The sequence below is a fragment of the Macaca fascicularis genome, chromosome 13, assembly GCF_037993035.2.
Source record: "Macaca fascicularis isolate 582-1 chromosome 13, T2T-MFA8v1.1".
NCBI lineage: Eukaryota > Metazoa > Chordata > Mammalia > Primates > Cercopithecidae > Macaca > Macaca fascicularis.
Genome location: NC_088387.1, coordinates 64447149 through 64457560, shown reverse-complemented (window position 1 = coordinate 64457560; position 10412 = coordinate 64447149). Strand labels below are relative to the sequence as shown.

At 34.5% G+C, this 10412-nt stretch overlaps 1 long non-coding RNA gene across 1 annotated transcript in view; it reads right to left on the bottom strand.

Moving 5' to 3' along the window:
- Window positions 1–6029: 6029 nt before the first annotated feature.
- LOC123568378 (uncharacterized) overlaps window positions 6030–10412 on the bottom strand; it is a 235455-nt gene continuing 231072 nt past the window's right edge. Inside the window, exon 3 of the long non-coding RNA XR_006691697.3 lies at window positions 6030–6264. This is a non-coding gene — a long non-coding RNA (uncharacterized lncRNA). The remainder of the gene's footprint in view (window positions 6265–10412) is intronic.

Sequence of the window (10412 nt, the reverse complement as noted above, 5' to 3'; positions counted from 1 at the left end):
TCTTTTATATTTTGGATATAAACATCTTAGGTTTACCAATATTTTCTCTTATTCCCTTAGGTTGCCTCTTCACTCTATGATTGTTTTCCTTTCTGTGTTGATTTTTTTGTTTGATACAATCCCGTTTATGTTTGCTTTCCTTGTCTATGCTTTTGGGATCATAGCCAACAAATCATTGCCAAGGCCAAATTGTGGTAAATTTTAAATGTTCTAGATTTTCTATCCTATTCCTTCATTGTTTTGCAAAGCTCCTTCTTCTAAGGTTCTCAGAGAGGTCAATATTACCAAACTTTATGAATACAAATCATAAACTGTAGTTTAAAAAGAGTTTAGCGTTCATTTAGCCTACTCCTTTTTGCTTAATTTAAGAGAAATTAAGTGGAGGGGAGCGTTAGCATAGTTTGTCAAGAGAATACCTAAGACTGTGGCCTGAGACGCAGATAGCAATACCTTGTTTGCCACTCAGAGACTATGTGACTTGGAACAAATCACCTAGCTTATCTGAGTTTCAGTTTCATTATCTGTTAAACGGGGATTATAACATTATAACATCTTCTTTGAAATGCAATTTTGAAAATTAAATTAATAAACATAAATTCAAGAGCCTCAATATAAATGATATTCCTTAAGGACATATAGCTAGATATTTTCAGGTATGCAAAATTAGAAATTTCTGACCATTCCCAGTGTTCACCCCTGCTTCAAGAACTGTAAAATTTGCTGGTAATATAGGAATCCCATACAGAGTGCTTACATTACAATGCACACTGATGATACAGAATAAATACACAGATCAAAAAGAGATTGGCCGTTTTCTATCAAAAGAGGTAGAGACAACAGAAACAACAATATAATAGAGGCATCCCTGGTATCTGAAGCAGATTGAAAGTGGCTACATTGAGATTATCTCTCTGTGTCTCTGTCTCTCTCTCTCTCTTTATCTCTCTTTCTTTATCTCCACCAGAACATAGTAAGATATATTAATCAAAATGTGTCATTTCAGCATATCAGACTTGGATAAAAAGAAACTAAATGAAAGCAAAAAAGGGGAAAATTCTGAGTTCTTTTTCTCTCATTCACTCACGCTTCTAGAGTGTTTTCCCAATTCAGAGTGTTCTGACATCTCAGTAATGACAGTAATATCCTGTGAGAGCAAACATCGCTCAGACCTGATTCGGTTCTGCTGCAGACCTAAAATGAGGTGTTTCTTAGTGATAAGTGAATTTCTATTGAAGAACATTTGAAAGGGAGATTCACAGTTTTCTTTCACCACTTTCTATGTAAAAAAAAAAAAAAAAACAACCATACCCTATCCAATCAGACACTGGAATGTGCTTTTCACCACTGTAACGCTGTACTCCACTCTATATTGTGAGGCTCTATTTATAGGAATAGCTAGTATTTATTAAGCATTCACTCTATACCAAGCTCTCTTCTAGGGGCTTTATATGTGTTATCTAGTTCAATCCTCAAAATAAGCAGAAGAGTTAAGCATCAGGATGCTTATTTTTTAAAAAGACTACAGTTTTTAAAAAATTATTTATTTTTCAGCTTTTATTATAGGTTTAGTGGGAACATGTGGACTGCTACACAGGTATATTGCATGCTTCTGAGGTTTGGAGTATGAATGAATCTGTCTCCCAGGTGGTAAGCATAGTACCCAGTAGGTGGTTTTTCGGCCCCTTGACTCCTCTCTCTCCTTCCTCTTGTATTCCCCAGTGTCTATTGTTCTCATCTTTATGTCCATGTGTACTTGATGTTTAGCTCCCACTTATAAATGAGAACATGCAGTATTTGGTTATCTGTTTCTGTATTAGTTCACTTAGGATAACGGCCTCCAGATGCATCCATGTTGCTGCAAATAACATGATTTCATGCTTTTTATGCTTCCATAGTATTCCATGGTGTAAACGTACCACCTTTTCTTTATTCAATCCAGAGTTGCTGGCATCTAGCAAATGCCTTTGCTATTGTGAATAGCACTGTGATGAACATATGGGTACATGTGTCTTTTTGGTAGAATGACCAAATTAACAGATTGGTTTCCTTTGGGTAAATACCTGGTAGTGGAATCGCTGGATGCAATGATAGTTTAACTCTTAGTTCTCTGAGAAATCTCCAAACTGCTCCCCACAGTGACTGGACTAATTTACATTCCCACCAGCAGTGTATAAGTATCCCCCTTTCTCCACAACCTTGCCAGTATCTGTGACTTTTGGACATTTTAGCAAAACCCATTCTGAGTGGTGTAAGATGGTATCTCATTGTGACTTGGATTTGGATTTCTCTGATGATTAGTGATTATGAGCATTTTAAAAATATATTTGTTGGCTGCTTATATGCTTTCTTTTGAGAAGTGTGTGTTTGTGTCCTTTTGCCCACTTTTTAATGGGGTATTTGTTTCTTGCTTGTTGATTTAAGTTCCTTATAGATTCTGGATATTAGGACTTTGTCAGATGCATAGCTTGTGAATATTTTCTCCCATTCTGTAGGTTGTCTGTTTACTCCCTTTATAGTTTCTCTTGCTGTGCAGGCGCTCTTTTTTTAATTAGGTTCTATTTGTCAGTGTGTCATTGTTGTAGTTGCTTTTGAGGATTTAGCCATAAATTCTTTGCCACGGTCAACATTGAGAAGGAGTTTTTCTAGGTTTTCTTCTAGAATCTTTTTTTTTTTTTTTAATTTAACTTTTAAGTTCAGGGATACATGTGCAGGCTTGTTATATAGGTAAACTTGTATCATGGGGGTTTGTTGTACAGATTTTTTTGTCACCCAGGTATTAAGCCTGTACCCATTAGTGATTTTTCCTGTCTAACATTTGTCTTTAATCTGACTTCCGTTAATTTTTGTATAGGGTGAAACGTAGAGGTCCAGTTTCCTTCTTCTGCATACGGATAGCCAGTCATCCTAGCACCATTTATTGAATGAGGAGTATTTTCTCCATTGTTTATTTTTGTTGACTTTGTCAATGATCAGATTGTTTTAGGTGTGCAGATTTATTTCTGGCTTCTCTATTCTGTTCCATTGGTCTACCTGTCTGTTTTCTTGACAGTGCTATGCAGTTTTGGTTACAGTAGCCCTGCAGTATAGTTTCAAGTCAGGTAACACGATGCCTCTGACTTTGTTCTTTTTGCTTAGGATTGCTTTCGCTATTAGGGCTCTTTTTATTCCACAACATTTTAGAATCTTTTTTTTTCTGAATCTGTGAAAAATGACATTGGTAGTTTGTTAGGAATAGCACTGAATCTGCAAATTGCTTTGGGCAGTATGGCCATTTTCATGATATTTATTCTTCCTATCCATGAGCATGAAAATACCTAGGAATACAGCTAAACAGAAAGGTGCAAAATCTCTACAATGAGAAGTACAAAACACTGCTGAAAGAAATCAGAGATGATGCAACAAATAGAGGTGACAGTTTTAAGGAGCTCTAATAACTAACTATGGTTGATAGAGAGTATAAGGAGCTAACCTAGGGTATAAATTGAACTTCAACATCAAGGTCTATCCATGGAGATTAGCTTCCTGAGAAAATGTTATCATGAACTTAATGCATATAAGCTGCCAAGCATTGTAATAGCAATTTCAAAGATATTTCTCCTTTGTGCATAAGCTTTATTTAGTGGGGGGGTCTACACTCCATGAAAATTTGTGAACTGGAATATCACTAGTGATTACAGAAACCACAGTCCTCATTGCCTACCAATATATTTGGTTAAACTATATTCACAGAGATAATTTAATTGCAAATGAATGTAACTTAGTTGTTTTCTAATCTGAAATCATTTTTAGAATATTTTAAAAAATATTCATACATGTACACATACTTAATTTTTATGAGGGCCTAAAAATAACAACACGTATCTCGGATATTTTATCATCCTTTTAAAAAGCATTTATGCTTGACTCCACATTTTCTCTTTTCCATGAACCTACATTAGCTCACCTGTACCCTAAATTTCATAATTCCTATATATACTTTATTTCCATTTTATTTCCCAGAGAATACATGTATGTATAACATATTTGTATACGTATGCATGCACACACCATGTCTTAGTCCATCCAAGCTGCTATAACAAAATATTGTAAACTGGGTAGGCTATAAACACCAGAAATTTATTTATCACAATTCTGAGGTCTGAAAAGTCCAAATCTGAGGTAGATTTGGTGTCTGGTAAGGGCTCCCTTTCCAGCTAATAGGTGATGCCTTCTAGCTGTGTTCTCATATGTGGAGGGAGTGAGAAGTCACTCTCAGGTCTCTTTTATAAGTACACTAATGTCATTCATGAGCGGCCCACTCTCATCACCTAATTATGTCCCAAAGACCTCATCTCCTAGTACTATTACCTTGAGGGTAGGATTTCAACATAAATTTTGGGAAGACATAAACATTCAGATCATAAAACATCACACACCACACACACGTTACAAACACCTAGCCCAGTTGCATTTTTGGACAAGACACTAGAGAGAAAAAGAATCTTGGTAATTTGCAAGTGCTTTTAGTCTCATATATTAATAATTTTGGAATTATTTTTTGAATACAGCATTTTCTTCTAAAGGAATGCCTGTTTATGTTAGTACACTTATTAAACAAATCACATATTCCTCACTATAAGAGAAAAATCAAGATGATTATGTATTAAATTCTCACATATATAATGGAGTCTGCTTTTGAAAATGACTGGATTCCACTGATCAATTTGTCTATTGCTAGTTTACATCAATACCACATTAATTTTATTAATGTAGTTTTATATTACATAATTTTATTATGTAGTTTCTGATTTTAATTGAAATGCAGTTGGAGTTACTGATTTGGGATAATATTTTCCACTCTTTTTGGTAAACAATCTTTCTTACAGTTAAGTGGGTCTCTACTTTTCCGTATTACTTAGAGTTTTTAAAATTAGAAATGTATTTCTGAATTTTCTCAAATGCCCTTTCAACCTTTATATCTTTAATCTTGTGCTTTTTCTATTTTGTATTTATTTTTTTGAGACAGAATCTCGCTCTGTCACCCAGGCTGGAGTGCAGTGGCGCGATTTTGGCTCACTGCAACCTCCGCCTCCCAGGTTCTAGCGATTCTCCTACCTCAGCCTCCCGAGTAACTGGGATTACAGGCGTGGGCCACTACACCTGGCTAATTTTTGTATTTTCAGTAGAGATGGGGTTTCGCCGTGTTGACCAGGCTGGTCTTGAACTCCTGACCTCAGGTAATCCACCCACCTCGGCCTCCCAAAGTGTTGGGATTACAGGTGTGAGCCACCATGCCCAGCAATCTTGTGTTTTTACTTTGTGTTGCACATGTCTTTGGTTGTCTTATTTTCTTAATGAGTCATCTAATTTCACAATAAAGAGGCAAGAACGAAGAAAATTAGGACCATAGCACTTTCAATTATGGCAAATAATACTGCTAGAAGTAGATAATCGGCTGGGCTTCTTTGACTTCATTTCTGTTTCAAAGGGAATTAGTCACTCTTCCAAATTCCCTCTTTTTTCTTATTTCTATCATAGTTTAAGTACAATATAATTTAAGTATATATTAGTATATTTGCACCTCACAGTAAAGCATGTATCCTTAGGGGCAAAGTTCTCTTTTTTTTTTTTTTTTTCTGTACATATCAGTGTTTAGCACCCTGTCCCAGCACATAATAGCGTTCAACAAAGAGTCATTGAATAATAGAGCTATTGTTCTATTTATTTCTTGTCTTTAGAATGGCAGAATGAGAAGGAAATGTTGAATAAACGTAGCTATGTGTTTTGATGGCTGTCTTCTTAAAAGTTAAGTCTTTTCTAAGAGAGTTTAAAAGTTAACTCACTCTCTAAGGAATTAGGAATATTGTTCTGCTGACAAGAAAAAAATTTGCTGTGATTCTGGCTGAGCCATAATGAATTCTGTACCATCTGTTAAGGATTAACAAGAAATAGAAAACCAATGGATGTTAAGTGTACTTAGATCACATATCTAATCAATAAGCATCTTCAATCTACTTGAAATGTCTGTAAATACAAAGTCTTAATTGATGCTTTATATTTAGTATCACAGAAAATGAATCAAAGCTTCAGCAACCTCTCCCAGTAAGTAGTACTCAAAGTATCCTCACCAGAGAAAGCGGGCTATAGGACAAAGATTTTATAGAAAGTTAAGATTGTATGAGCCAAGTAACAAAAAAGCTAGAACATTTACCTGATTTAAATAGTCAAGCTGATAGTTCAGTGTCAACCGCTTGAATCTTTTCATTGATTGTCAGTGTATTTTTTCTGTAAAAATGGAAAAAGAACATGCAGAATTCAGATATTTCCTAGGATTTTACCTCAATCCTTAATAGTATTTAAAAAAATAACTATTCTGTAAATGCAGGCAGTATAATGTAAAATAAATTTGCTTATTTCAACCTGTAAATACTCAGGATTGACTACACTGAAAGAATGAAATATTTTTTGATTGAAAGTGATAGATCTTTTAAAGAGGTATGTTAAGTTAAAATGAGGTCATTAAGATAGGCCCTAATTCAATTTTGTTGGTGTCCATATAAGAAGAGCAAATCTGAACATATTGACATGTGGAATGAGCATTCATGGCACAAAGACCATGTTACACGCAGTGAGAAGGCAGCCATCCACATGCCAAGAAGTGGGGTCTCAGAAGAACCAAGTCTGCTGATGTCTTGATCTTGGACTTCTGGCCTCCAGAACTTTAAGAAATTTAATTTATTTTGTTTAAGCCAGTCAGTCTGTGGCATTTTGTCATGGCAGTCCTAGCAAACTAATATACCTTATGTGGCAAAGTGTGCTCTGCAGAGGAACAATTCACTAGTCTAACCTCTCTATCCATGTTAAATTAAGGATCTTAAAATGGGGAAATTGTCTGAATTATCTGAGTGGGTCCTAAATGCCTTCACATACATCCATATAAGAGGGATATAGAGAGATATTTGAATACAGAAAGGACAGAAGTTGAAGTGAAGATGGAAGAAGAGATTGAAGTGATGCAGCTACAAGCCAAGAAAAGGAGAGACAAGCATTGGATTCTCCTGGGAGCCTCCAGAAGAAAGCCCTCCTAACACATTGATTCTAGTCCTACAAGACTCAGTTTGATTGTGGCCCCCAGAACTGTGAGACAAGAAACATGTGCTGTCTCAACTACCTAAATATAAAATACAATAAATTTGTTTAGAATATACTTTCAGAGTCACCTGTGAAAATTACAAATTTAAATATTAATAAAATCAGAAAAATTATTTTATTCTACTCTAGGCTGAATATTTTACCTATTTTGCAAAATGTACTCTCCCCCACCCCCAACCCCAGCAACATATCCCAATGGCTGTGTCCTTGAAATCCTTTGGCAAAACACACACACACACACACACACACACACACACACAAACATACATCTTGTATTCTGTAGTAAGGACAAAGTGTTTCTGTTCTGTTTTTGATCTCTTTGAGACAGTGTAAAGACAGTAAGTATTTCTAGTTTTTCTGAAGATATCCTGAAACAAAAAGTTTAATTGCCTAAACAGACACTGGTATTTATAAATCATATCCTTTCCCTGAACACCCACAGTATCACAGTTATCTTCTCTCCAAATTAGCAGAAATTATTTATCCATTCAATTATTCACTGATTGATTCAATAATTATTTTTGAATACTTATTACATGTCAGTAACTACAGATAGTAATAAAACAAGTTTCAATCCTCACAGAGTCTACAAAAGCTGTTTGAATATTTAAATTTATATATATTTGTAAATATTATATATGATATATAAAATATATTTATAATTTATATATGATATCTAAATTTAAATTATATTTAAATATTATTTATATATAATATCTTATATATAAGACATATAAATTTATATATATAAAATATAGCAATACTCTGAGATAAAAATTTGTGTGCATAATGGCAGCAACCAATTACAGTGGGAAAGGAAAAAATGTAGATGTTGCTGCAGCACTGGAAGCAAGAAGTAGGCAAAAGGTCCCAAAATTACTTTATAAGGGAAATTGAAAAGGTGACGTGTTTATTTTGAGGACTTACTTACTGAGTTTTATTGCAGTTGCTGTTTGGAATGCCTAAACCTTCCAGTATATGAGGCAATTGAGAGAGATGATGATCTTTGAGCAGACTAGCATAAAGTTGATGCTTGGTCTCAGGGTGAATTAAACGTTCTATTGATGACAAGTCATTTCAAATCAAGGAATGAAAAAGAGAAATCAAATCCAGACATTTCTCTAACTAACCTTGCCTACACTTCTGATGTCTTGGATTCAGGGCAAGTTTCCTGCCTTTTGAAGATTCTGATACTTGTTATATTATTTTTTTTTTTCTGCTAACAGGAGAGTTTGGATGCATAGGTTGTATGTAATTTTTCTACTACAGGTAGAGAGTTCAGATACCAATGTGTCCCATGCAGCTAAACACATAATTTATTTTCTGAATAGATAAAAGATGATTTGTTAACAGCATTAGGTAGCTCAGTAAGAAAATAAGTTGTGTAATGACAGACCTCCCGCAAGCTGGGAAGTAGTGTACAGCAAAGAAGTCTATCAAAGGCCTATCTAGCAGTGGTAGAAGAAATAATCAAGATCTATTTTCACCATCTGACTTTTAATGACATTGTGTTTTATCTTAAAACTCACTTGCTTACATGGGAAATAGAATAGGAAATACATTATGAATTTGGTATAAATATTTTATCATTGATGTATCATAACTGTAGTCTCAGTCTGCTGGACTAGGACCATAGCAGTTATTATTTAAAATATCCCTTAATGTAAGTCTCCTGATTTCAGATATTAGCTTAAATATCAAGCTTAGCAAATCATGTATTTCTTCTTTGCAAATATACTATTGCATTCCAAGCATAGCTGGGGATCGTTTTACTAAGATCTGCTATTAAATATCTGAAGAATCAGATTTCATCCCTTAAACAAAATTGGGTGTAATAAACACATGAAAGAAAATCATGTAATACATTCTATTTCCACAAAAAATCTAATGAGCATACAGCTACTGAGCATCCACTATTTGAAAGACCAGATGCTACTGGTAACACATAGGTGAATCAGGTACATTCCAACCTTGAAGTTGCCTGACTCAATTATGGAAATTAGACACAAACCTATGAAAAGTTAAATTACAATTTAGTAGAGTTAGTATTACAGACCAATACTTGATTGATTGCCAAATAAACTATCAACTACTTTTTGTGGTCTTAGTAGCATTACAATAGTTCTACTGAACTTTCTCGGTATGTCTCCTTTTAGGTATATACCTATAATGTTTCCAAAGGAAAGCATTGCTAATTCTAAGAGAATGTCATTTTTGTGATTCTCTCAAAGCACTCAGAACAGATAGAAGATGACTTATATTCACTACCAACAGCTGCTGAAACTCTTGCTGTAGTCCCTGGTTGCACACCTCCTCCCAACAGCAATTATATTATGTCTTCTTTTATTGTAGCAGGTGCTGAAGCATATAGGGCAATTTGGTATTGTGACAGAGCTGATCCCATTTGCTGGCAAGGTAAGTTTGTTTTCTTCATTCTTTGAGTCAGCTAACTTGTTAGGGGCCTCTGATGAGCAGCTAAAGATGCAATGATCCTTTTGAAAATGTCTGCTATGATGAGCATTCACTGGGGACCTGAGACTATCTTATAAAATACTATCTATAAAGTGCCCTCCATATGGAGGAAAGAGAGGGGGAAGAAAATAAAAGGTGCATTAACATTATCTTCAGAAATGTGTTATAGAGAAGGTGTTGGGCTCCCCTTCTTCCTCCTAGGTGAACTCTAATTCAGAAAACATGTCCTGAATATATCCTCTTTGAGTTCGAGAAGTTATAATACAAATCCCTATATAATCAGTCACAAGCTTACTAATAAATTGTATTTCTCTGAATTTCTTTGTATGCTTTGGCAGTCTCCGTATTTTCATGTTGTAATATCACAGCCATCAAAAAATAATTATTTTCAGCTTTAGCTGTGATCGAACTAATGCTGCTTTTAATAATTACTGAATGTCTGCCTTTGGCTTTACAATCTGTCTAGAGTTAATATTTTTTTTAAACTACTAAATATCTCATCAGGAGGATATCTCTGAGATACTGGCTAAACTCATAAAAACAAAATATAAAAACCATAACATTTGCCTATTCTTTTTTCATTCAGTTAATTACTAGATAATTTTGGTGTGTATTTACTATGTCACAGAAGCCTGTGTTAGGTGCTGAAGATTGTAAATACAAATGATCTGGTATTTTTGAAGGAAATTTTGTGTGGTTATAGTAAACAAGTAATTACAGTCAAAGCATCATATTTTAACAGTGAGGTGATGGCAAAGTACAGAGAGGGATAGAAACATAAAGCATGGAGATTTTTCTATAGATTAAAA